Below are 11,466 nucleotides of genomic sequence, written 5' to 3' on the forward strand. Positions count from 1 at the left end.
CTCTCTCTCTCTCTCTCTCTCTCTCTCTCTCTCTCTCTCACAAACTTAAACTTTTCATACAACTAACATTTAATTTATGGTAAGAATCTCTCTCTCTCTCTCTCTCTCTCTCTCTCTCTCTCTCTCTCTCTCTCTCTCTCTCTCTCTCTCTCAAATTTACGCTTTTTCATACCACTAACATTTTATTTATGGTATGACTCTCTCTCTCTTTCTCTCTCTCTCTCTCTCTCTCTCTCTCTCTCTCTCTCTCTCTCTCTCTCTCTGATATAGGATAATCATGTCTCGCGAGACTAAAAGGTCGATTCCTATGACAGAGGCGGACGGCCACGTGAGAAAGGCAATACTTCATCGTAATTACCGACTAAGGTTGAGAAAGAAGAGAAAGGGATTTATTGGAGGACCCTTCCTCGATGCAACTCCTCCCTTCCTTCCAACGCCCTGCCCTCGTCACCTTATCTCTCTCATATACTCACACTTACACAGACATACGCACTTACACAGATACCCAGGGTTTAATCTCGAGCTGCGCCATGTGCCTATTACCTTAAATTCTGCTGCTTTTTACCTTAAATTCCCTCAAAACTTTTTCAAATCGCCTTAAATTTTAAGGGAATTACCTTGAAAATTACCTCAAACTAAGGTAATTACCTTGAAAGTTTAAACCTTGCACATACCCACCATTCCGAAGGTCAATTCCTGAGTGCGTATGGTCATACGCCTCCTACAGCTTCGGTACGCTTTTGTTCATTTACATTGGCCACAATCACTTTGCTCCAATGCCACGTGTGGGATGCTGGATAAGAAGTCTTCTGCTTCGGAAGAACAACAACTGAACGAAAACCCGTGTTTTAAAGTTTTCAGCTTGGGTGAAACAACAGCTGAACGAAAACCCTCTTTTAGTGGTCAGTTTTGGAAGAATAACAACTGAAATTAGGACGTATTTTAAACTTTTCCGCTTCGGAAGAACAACAACTGAACGAAAATCCTCTTTTAGTTCTTCGTTTTTTGAAGAACAACAACTGAACGAAACCCTTCTTTCTAAAGTTTCCCGCTTCGGAAGAACAACTGAACAAAAAACCTCTTTTAGTTTTCCGTTTTGGAAGAAAAACAACTGAACGAAACCCTTCTTTCAAAGTTTCGCGCTTCGGAAGAACAACAATTGAACAAAAACCCTCTTTTAGTTTTCCGTTTTGGAAGAGCAACAACTGAACGAAACCCTTCTTTCAAAGTTTCGCGCTTCGGAAGAACAACAATTGAACGAAAACCCTCTTTTAGTTTTCCGTTTTGGAAGAAAAACAACTGAACGAAACCCTTCTTTCAAAGTTTCGCGCTTCGGAAGAACAACAATTGAACGAAAACCCTCTTTTAGTTTTCCGTTTTGGAAGAGCAACAACTGAACGAAACCCTTCTTTCAAAGTTTCGCGCTTCGGAAGAACAACAATTGAACGAAAACCCTCTTTTAGTTTTCCGTTTTGGAAGAGCAACAACTGAACGAAACCCTTCTTTCAAAGTTTCGCGCTTCGGAAGAACAACAATTGAACGAAAACCCTCTTTTAGTTTTCCGTTTTGGAAGAGCAACAACTGAACGAAACCCTTCTTTCAAAGTTTCGCGCTTCGGAAGAACAACAATTGAACGAAAACCCTCTTTTAGTTTTCCGTTTTGGAAGAGCAACAACTGAACGAAACCCTTCTTTCAAAGTTTCGCGCTTCGGAAGAACAACAATTGAACGAAATCCCTCTTTTAGTTTTCCGTTTTGGAAGAAAAACAACTGAACGAAACCTTTCTTTTTTAGAGTTTCCCGCTTCGGAAGAACAACAACTGAACAAAAACCCTATTTTAGTTTTCCGTTTTGGAAAAGCAACAACTGAACGAGACCCTTCTTTTTAAAGTTTCCCGCTTCAGAAGAACAACAACTGATCAAAAACAAGGTTTTAAAGTTTTCAGTTCTGGAAGAACAACAAATGAACGCAAAACATATTTCAAAGTTTCCCGCTTCGGAAGAACAACACCTGAACGAAACCAAGGTTTTAAAGTTTTCAGTTCTGGAAGAACAATACCTAAAGAAAGACCGTGTTATAATGTTTTTAACTTCGAAAGAACAATAACTGAACGAAACTCGTCATTTTAAAGTTTCCAACTTCGGAAAAACAACTGAACGAAAACCGTATTTGAAAGTTTCCAGCTTCTGAAAAACAACAACAGATCGAAAACCCATGTTTCCAAAATTGCCAAGCACAAATCCTTTGGATTTACTGTGGATGCCAACCGCCGAAGAAAAAAAGAAAAAAAAAAAGCAAGTTCTTGAAATCGTTATATCTTTAGCCATGAGATCACTGCTTGCCGAGAGGGGGCTAGCAGGCTAGCAGCAAGGTCTATCTTGGCTAGCAACTTCTACTGAAGCATAAAATCTAATGGCTGGCAGAACACTGTCCACTAAATCGTTTAGTTTCGCTATTTTCTAATAGCAAGGAGGAATTGCAAGCTGATACTGATTGGCTAGTCGCCATGAAGAACGAAATTCGCTGACGCGTCGTTTATGGCCGAGTGAATAAATGATGGTTATAAATTATCTGAATATTAACATATTATAACAACTGTGACGAATTTATAGGCAAAAAACCGGTATCGGTGGAGTGGCGTGCGAAATTGATTTTATCTTTGATGAAGAATTCGACGGACAAAATGAATTAAATTTTGATCTAGTATCAATATCTTTCATTTGCAAAAGATCCAGGCGTTTCAATAAGCAGATGAATAACATTTTAAAATGTCGGAAGAGGTAGATGAATAACCTTCTGAAATATCGAAAGAATTTACAAAGTTTCGCTAATTAAACTGATAGATGTATTGATGTTTTCGATATCTTAGTTTACTAGTTTACAAAGCAAGTTTTTTTTTTTTTTTTTTTTTTTGAGGCCAAATTGCTAACGAACAGAAAAAAGAAAATCTGCTGACTTATTTTCGATGATTTTTAGTAAACAGATTTTTAGTCGTGTAGCAGAAGATAGTCTTCATGTGATTAAAAGATTATTATTATTATTATTATTATTATTATTATTATTATTATTATTATTATTATTATTAACAAGAACTCAGCAATAATAATAATAATAATAATAATAATAATAATAATAATAATAATAATAATAATAATAATAACATACTATTATTGTTGTTATTATCAATAACACAAAAACAGCAATAATAATAATAATAATAATAATAACAATAATAATAATAATTATAAAAAATAATAACAACAACTACTACAATTATATATTATCATCAACACAACACCAACAATACTAATAACAACCATAATGAACACAAATATAACAATAACTATCATAATAAATTCCCGCAACTGGTGCTAGGCGTGCCCCTTCCGTCGAAGCCTTTGCATTCTTAGCCCGACCTTCGCCTTTCCTTATCTTGTTCTGTACGTGAGTCATCAGATAAACCGCCCTTGCTTGTGGTACGAACTCCTTCATTTGTCTACGTGCCTCCTAAGGTTAAACATAATCTAAGTCATGAACAATAAATAAACCATTAACTCCTTCGATAAAAAAAAAAAAATCACTGATATTATTATCATTATTATTATTATTATTATCAATATTACTTGCTAAGCTCCAACCCTAGTTGGAAAAGCAAAATGCTATAAGCCCAGGGGCCCCAACAGGGATAACAGCCCAATGAGGAAAGGAAACAAGGAAAAATAAAATATCTTAAGAACAGTAACAACAATAAAATAAATATTTTCTATATAAACTATAAATACTTAAAATAAGAGGCACAGAATTAAAATAGAATAGTGTGCCCAAGTGTACCCTCCAGCAAGAGAGAATTCTACCCCCAAGACAGTGGAAGACCATGGTACAGAGGCTATGACACTACCCAAGACTAGAGAACAATCGTTTGATTTTGGAGTGTCCTTCTCCTAGAAGAGCTGCTTACCATAGGTAAAGTCTCTTCTGAACAATTATAGTGCAGTAGTTAACCCATTGGGCGAAGAAGAATTGTTTGGTAACCTCAGTGTTGTCAGGTTTATGAGGACAGAGCAGAATTTGTAAAGAATAGGCCGGACTATTCGGTGTATGTATAGGCAAAGGAAAAGTGAGCCGTAACCAGAGAAGGATCCCTCATATATTGATTAAAAATAGTTTTGCCTGGGGATATATTTACGCATGATTCCTAATCTTGAAAGTAAACTAACTAAAGAATATTGTATGATCACCTAAATACTAGAATATGATGTAAACGAAAACAAAAATGAATTAGGAATATTATTATGCATTGGAAATAACAAAGAAATAAAAACGATGTTGAAAGTTCAGATGAATAATCGTGAACAACATTATATATAATCACGAGTTTCGGTAGCCTATTGGAAATGTCCCTGCTTCACGATCTGCTTGACTGGGGTTCGAGATCCGCATAAGCTCAATAATTTCTGTAGTGTCTGCCAAGATGGAATAAGATAAGGTGAGTTACCGCGCATGGTGCCGGGAGCTCGGCTGTGCTCTGTGACGTCACCTGGAGAGATCCGAGCGTTTAGTTGACAGCTGTCCTGTACAACTAGCCTTATTATTCGTGCCTCTTTTTGGATTCCAAACATTGCATTTATGAAATTAGGCAAATATTAATGACCTTATGACTATAATTCCAAAATACATATTATGATAGGGAATATAGTAGCAATGGAAATAAAAATTCACGTATGACAAAAGCTTTATTTCCAATAATTCATTAAAAATCTCAATACAATCATCCCTCTCTCTCTCTCTCTCTCTCTCTCTCTCTCTCTCTCTCTCTCTCTCTCTCTCTCTCGTTTCAATGAAATAAATTTTCAACATTACTAAACAACTTTGTTTTTATTTTTTCACAACTTTGCTATAAAATTTTTCCTTCTTAGTTTAATATTTTTATTCAAAATTTTAGCCGACTTCTAATATAAAAAATCTCATTACCTCCTCGGGAACATCAATATTGGTGGCTTTGAATATATCAATAAGATATGAAATGGCTTTGACTCCTGGTTTTAGAGCTGACCATGGAAAATTTTGAATAAATTTTCCATATTTTGTAGATTTTCATTAAAATGATTACATGACCTATATAATACCTTTCTCTTTACAAGTGATATCCAATTATCGACTTTCATCTACATAAACTGAACCTAATGATGTATACTTATTTCTAAATTTAAAAGCTACGACCCCTCCCATCAAAGAACTTAAGGACTCATTTTCCACCAGTGTTTCAGGTTTTATCTCTATTAAATCTTTTACTTGATTTTCCTGTCTCGGTCTCATTGTTAACAGGCAAAAGGTGTTTCATGAGACACGCAGTTATATAACTGGGAATCTAGATCATTGGGAGCAACATTTAACCTTTGACATGAACCACTTATATTTAAGTACTTTATAATGACACAAGATGTACAGTAGCTTCATCATTATTATAAACATTAAGACTTTAACTCGTTAATTATTGTCTTTACCTACTATGTATAACCGTAGTATATATTAAAATTCCAAAGGTTACGGATGACCGTGGCAATGACCAATTTGTCGTATGAAAGAAAAGAGATATTCGACTGTCTTGACATAGCCGTCTTGTCATTAAGAACTGTAATCCCTACAGACCATGCAACCTGTTGAACGATAATCCTTTTAATGGAACGTAAACATTTTGCCTTTCACTTTAACATTAATAACAAAATATAGCATCTATTTCAACTTGACGTGGACAGTTCGAGAAAGCACCTCTACCTTCCTTTACGACAAACTTTATCTACAAGTTATTCAGGTCAAACCAACTAACAATCAAAGATATAAGATCAGATATTTCATTACAAAACTGATTTTCAGTAAGCCTTTGTTACTACAAAATTTGATGGAATTAGTCACCGAGGAAGAGAGTAACTGAACTGCTGTTTTCTCACATTGCCGTTTATAACCTCTAACGTTTAAGTGACTCATTAATTTTGTAGGATATTTTGAGATTATTTACTGATAAAGGTACGATTTTTAAATAGCTTTTGAGGTAATGATTTTATCTCCAACCTGAAAACGATAGTCTATTAAAACCATTTTGAATTGAGTTGATGAGATTGGGTGGTTCTGCCGAGACGAAAACTTTTCAAAAATTTCGAAGCAACAAAATTTATTTTTTTATTATAATATGAAGCTTGAATAATAGTATTTATACATACGAAAAAAATTCTTGTAAATCTCTCTCTCTCTCTCTCACTCTCTCTCTCTCTCTCTCTCTCTCTCTCTCTCTCTCTCTCTCTCTCTCTTCGTAGCTAAATATTTACTTGGATGAGGAATATAATTGATATATCCATATATTCTCGTGGTTTTTATTAAGTGAGCCTATTCGTAGACAGTTCTCCTAGTTGCCCAAAATGCTACATGCAACATATGCCTAGTAAACGAAACTAAAGTGAAGAGATATTAGTGATAGGCTTACCCAAATCCTAATAGTAGGCTTATTACATTATTATAAAGATTTTGTGTCAGTATGGCAGTCTTAGGGCAACAATTGAGCAACTCGTGCCTATGGTTTCTGGCAAAATCATTGGGTTGGAAATGTGACGAACAAATTCGTGCATATTTGGCATTGATACCATCATTTCCTTTGCATATATTCACCCACTTCTTACATAGTTCTGCATCTTTTGGGAAACGGGAAAATCTATTTTCTTTCCACCATCAACAGTTATATTTGTCTTATAAGAATTGGAGCACCCACATATGACAAACATAACCATTATGAATCTTTCAACGCAAATGAAATCAAGAACGCCTGTGTGGGAAAAAAAAAAAAAAACATATTTCCCGCCTATATGTCGCCTGGCTGAACTATCCAGGTGACGTCATGCGCGTGAGTGTAGAAAACGGGACCTCTAGGTAACTCACCTTGTCTTATTCCATCTTGGTGTTTGCAACCTCACCATCTTTGTGAGCTACGGATGGCAGGTTTGGAGGAGCCCATTGCCTGGCCCTCCTTGGTTCTAGCTTAGGTGGAGAGGGGGTTTGGGTGTTGATCATAATCACAAATGGTCATTCTCTAGTTCATTGTGAATGTTCCCTGCCTCTGCCATTCATGATCCACCTTTAAACGTTTCATCCTTCAACATTTTACTTTGATATTGTGTAACGAGAATGATATTTTAAAATCATCATCATCATCATTATCGTCATTTCCTCCTACGCCTATTGACGCAAAGGGCCTAGGTTAGATTTCGCCAATAGTCTCTATCTTGATCTTTTAATTCAATACTTCTCCATTCACCACCTCCTACTTCGCGCTTCATAGTCCTCAGCCATGTAGGTATGGGTCTTCCAACTTTTCTAGTGTCTTGTGGAGCCTAGCTGAACGTATGATAATATATTTAAAAATACTGTAAAAGGATTAGAATTAGGACTGGTTTACTGCATAATATACTTAATTGAATGAAAAGCATAAAATAAAACAAAATCCATACTTTAAATTGGATAAACTGAACAATCTTATGATGCTTTTCTGACCACCACCTTTCATAAAAATTATATAATTCAACATTGTAATACCAAAAAAAATATCCTGCGAATTCATAATTCTCAAATAAATTTCCTAACTATAACTTTCAATTTTTGACAATTCATAAAAATCTAATTTGATATATTTCCATCTTCAAAAGCAAAATCGTTTATAATTTACATCGCGTAAAATCTATTTATAACTCAAACTGGCTCCGTGGTTCCTCTCGGCAACAAGTGCGGCCAAAATCCTTTTGAGACCTGAAATCAGGAGACATCCAACCCTAAATCCGATGTTTACTCCTCCTACGTTCCTTCTTATGTCTCCTTCCCATGCTTGATGTGGGCTCAGGTCAAACTGGCCTTTTAGATACAGGGATTTTCTTATGTCGAAATTTCTATTTCATCTTTTGTTAATCGTGTTTGAGTGTGTGTGTGTGTGTATGTATGTATGTTAGGTATGTATATATACTGTATATATATATATATATATATATATATGTGTGTGTGTGTGTGTGTGTGTGTGTGTGACGAATGGAGACGTACTGATTTAAAAGCTCCGGATAGAGACGAATGGCGAAATCTAAACGAGGCCCTTTGCGCCAATAGGCGTAGGAGATGATGATGATGATTATATGTATGTATGTATGTATGTATGTATGTATGTATATGTGTGTGTGCGTGTGTGTGTGTGTACATATATACACATGTGTGTAAGTGTATACCCACATGCACATACAAATTCATGTATATATATATATATATATATATATAAATATATATATATATATTTATATATATAATGCATATATATACATATATATATATATATATATATACACAACATACATACATACTGTATATACCCGTGGACAAAAACACACAATTTCCCCTTATGATATTTAGTTATATTGGTACTGGCTTCACCATTTTTTATAATCCAGTCTCAACTTCCCCAAGTTTTACCTGCCTTCACAGCCCAACCACCTACATGTTCTCACCTCCTTCTCCTTCTCCTCCTCCTCCTCCTCCTCCTCCTCCTCCTCCTACTCCTCTCTCGCATACCAATGAACTCCAGTATCAAAGCCCATCCGCCCACGTTTACTGCCGGGCGGGGGATGGGTGGCAGCCTCAGTGAGGATAGTAAATGGGTAAACCGCCGTCAGGTGTAACTGCACAACTTATGGGCATGTTGCAAACGTTTGATTGATTGATAGCGAGACGTCTGACATCAGAGCACGTCGCGGTGGGTTGACCTGATAGAGGTATTTATCTCTTCTAGTATATCTTGTTGTAGATTAGTGGTTGTGGTGCAGTCTCAAACTGGTGTTGGCGGAATGCTGGTAAATATTTTGAGTTCGTGTTCATGTTTTGAGTTAGCCTTCATATTTTGAGTCCGAATTCATGTTTTGAGTTAGCATTCATATTTTGAGTAGCTTTCATATTTTGAGTTCGACTTCATATTTTGAGTTAGCCTTCATATTTTGAGTTAGCCTTCATATTTTGGATTCGGCTTCATATTTTGAGTTCGACTTCATATTTTGGGTTCGATTTCATATTTTGAGTTCGACTTCATATTTTCAAAGTTCGACTTCGTATTTTGGGTTCGACTTCATATTTTCAAAGTTTATCTTCGTATTTTCAGTTCGACTTCATCTGAGTCCGACTTCATATTTTGGGTTCGACTTCATGTTTTCAAAGTTCGACTTCGTATTTTGAGTTCGACTTCATATTTTGAGTTCTACTTCATATTTTGGGTTCGACTTCATATTTGGGTTCGACTTAATATTTTCAAAGTACGACTTCGTATTTTGAGTTCGAGTTCATTTTTGAGTTCAGCTTCATATTTTGAGTTCGGCTACATATTTTCAAAGTTAGGCTTCATATGTTGAGTTCGCCTTCATATTTTGAGTTTGACTTCATTCATTTTATCCCTGAATTCTCTGACAGACGGACACCCATCCTTCCAGGATCATCCCAGCATTTTAACTGTATATTTATTATTATTATTTGTTGTCTGTTATGGCCTTCCTGATTTACTTTTTTCCTGACAGATTTCGTTTAGTATAAAATATCAATCACCATGGTTTCTTTCTTGATTTCAAAGGTGCTTTTGTTAGCGTTACTATGTGAAACCTCCAGAGAAATCTTCCATAAAGATAAACCCTATCTCTCTCTCTCTCTCTCTCTCTCTCTCTCTCTCTCTCTCTATTGGTATTCATTGGCATTTTTCAATTAACGGTTTCTCTACACAAACATACATCTTTAACATCAACTCCTATATAATAAATAGCAAGTATCTGGCTATATATATATATATATATATATATACATATATATATTAGTGATTATATATAGAGATTAGTTCATCAATCGTTCAGCTGGACTCCACAAGGCACTAGAAGAGTTGGAAGACCCACGCCTACATGGCTGAGGACTATGAAGCGCGAAGTAAGAGATGATGAAGGGAGAAGTACTGAATTAAAAGCTCAAGATAGACACGACTGACGAAACCTAACCTAGGCCCTTTAGCGTCAATATGCGTAAGAGGAAATGATGATGATGATATATATATATTATATATATATATCCTGTCATGCGGCATTACCAAACAATGAACTACTCGGTCTCCCCCCGTCCCTCGGGTAGCGAGAGTAGTCATACCCTGGTGAGAGGGGTATACCAAGCGGTACACTCGAAAACCACAATCTCCCAGAAATTTCCGAACAAACGGGTTGTAGTGTGTATACCTAAATATTCAGTCATGATTGACAGGTAACGTACACTATACTCATTTTTTTTTTAATGAGGCACATTTACACCGACTCGCATGGATGCACTTTTAGCTCGGACAAGTTTGCTGCTAGCTGATTGGTTAGAATTATCTTGACCAACCAATCAGCTAGCAGGAAATCTTTCTGAGCTAAAAATGCACCACTGCGAGTCCGTGCATATGTGCCTCATTAAAAATAAAATGGAGAATAGGTTTTATTATTATTATTATTATTATTATTATTAGCCAAGCTAGAACCCTATTTGGATAAGCAAGATGCTATAAGCCCAAGGGCTCCAATAAGAAAAGATAGCCCAGTGAGGAAAGGAAATAAGGAAATAAATAAATGATATGAGAAGAAATTAACAATAAATCCTTCTAAAAAAACAGTAACAATGTCAAAACAGATATGTCATATATAAACTATAAAAAGACTTATGTCAGCCTGTGCAACATAAAAACATTTGCTGCAACTTTGAACTTTTGAAGTTCTACTAATTCAGCCCATCAATTGATCTTAGTTCCTTTCTTGATTGTGAACAATCTTAAACTTTTTCGAGAAGGTCTTTATAACCTTCACAAGAGGAAAGTGAACTCGCCGAGCTCTCCTTTCCCATGTAAATTTATGTACATATTTTCACATGAAACAAAGGAATCCATACTCTGTCTGTGGGGCCTGCAGCGACCTGTAAAATATCCTACGGGTGGCATTTAATATTTATGTTGATTCTGATTGACGGCACAGTCGCCAAAAAAGACAAATATGAAAAAGAGATGAACGTTGCTGTTTATATATACTTTAGTTTTATCCCACAGCTCGGAACATAAAGAGTGCAAATAGTGAGGGTTGAATATCTCCGAAATATAAAAAATTATGTCATGCTAGAAATTAGAAATTATTTGAAAAACATATTTTTATTGTAAACTGAAACAGTAAAATCTTCTCTCAAACAATTACTACAACACGGGTGGCATTTCTAAATCCCGAAATAAAAAAGGTTGCCAGGTGCATCAAGCTTGCAAAATATGACGTCATCATAAAAATTATAAATGGTTTTGAAAATGTATTTCTATTGCAAACCGAAATCGCAGTAGAACCTTTTTCCAGCAAATAACTTCTACAATAGGATGTCATTTCTAAATCCTGAAATTAAAAAAGGTTG

The sequence above is a fragment of the Palaemon carinicauda genome, chromosome 18 (assembly GCF_036898095.1).
Source record: "Palaemon carinicauda isolate YSFRI2023 chromosome 18, ASM3689809v2, whole genome shotgun sequence".
Lineage (NCBI taxonomy): Eukaryota > Metazoa > Arthropoda > Malacostraca > Decapoda > Palaemonidae > Palaemon > Palaemon carinicauda.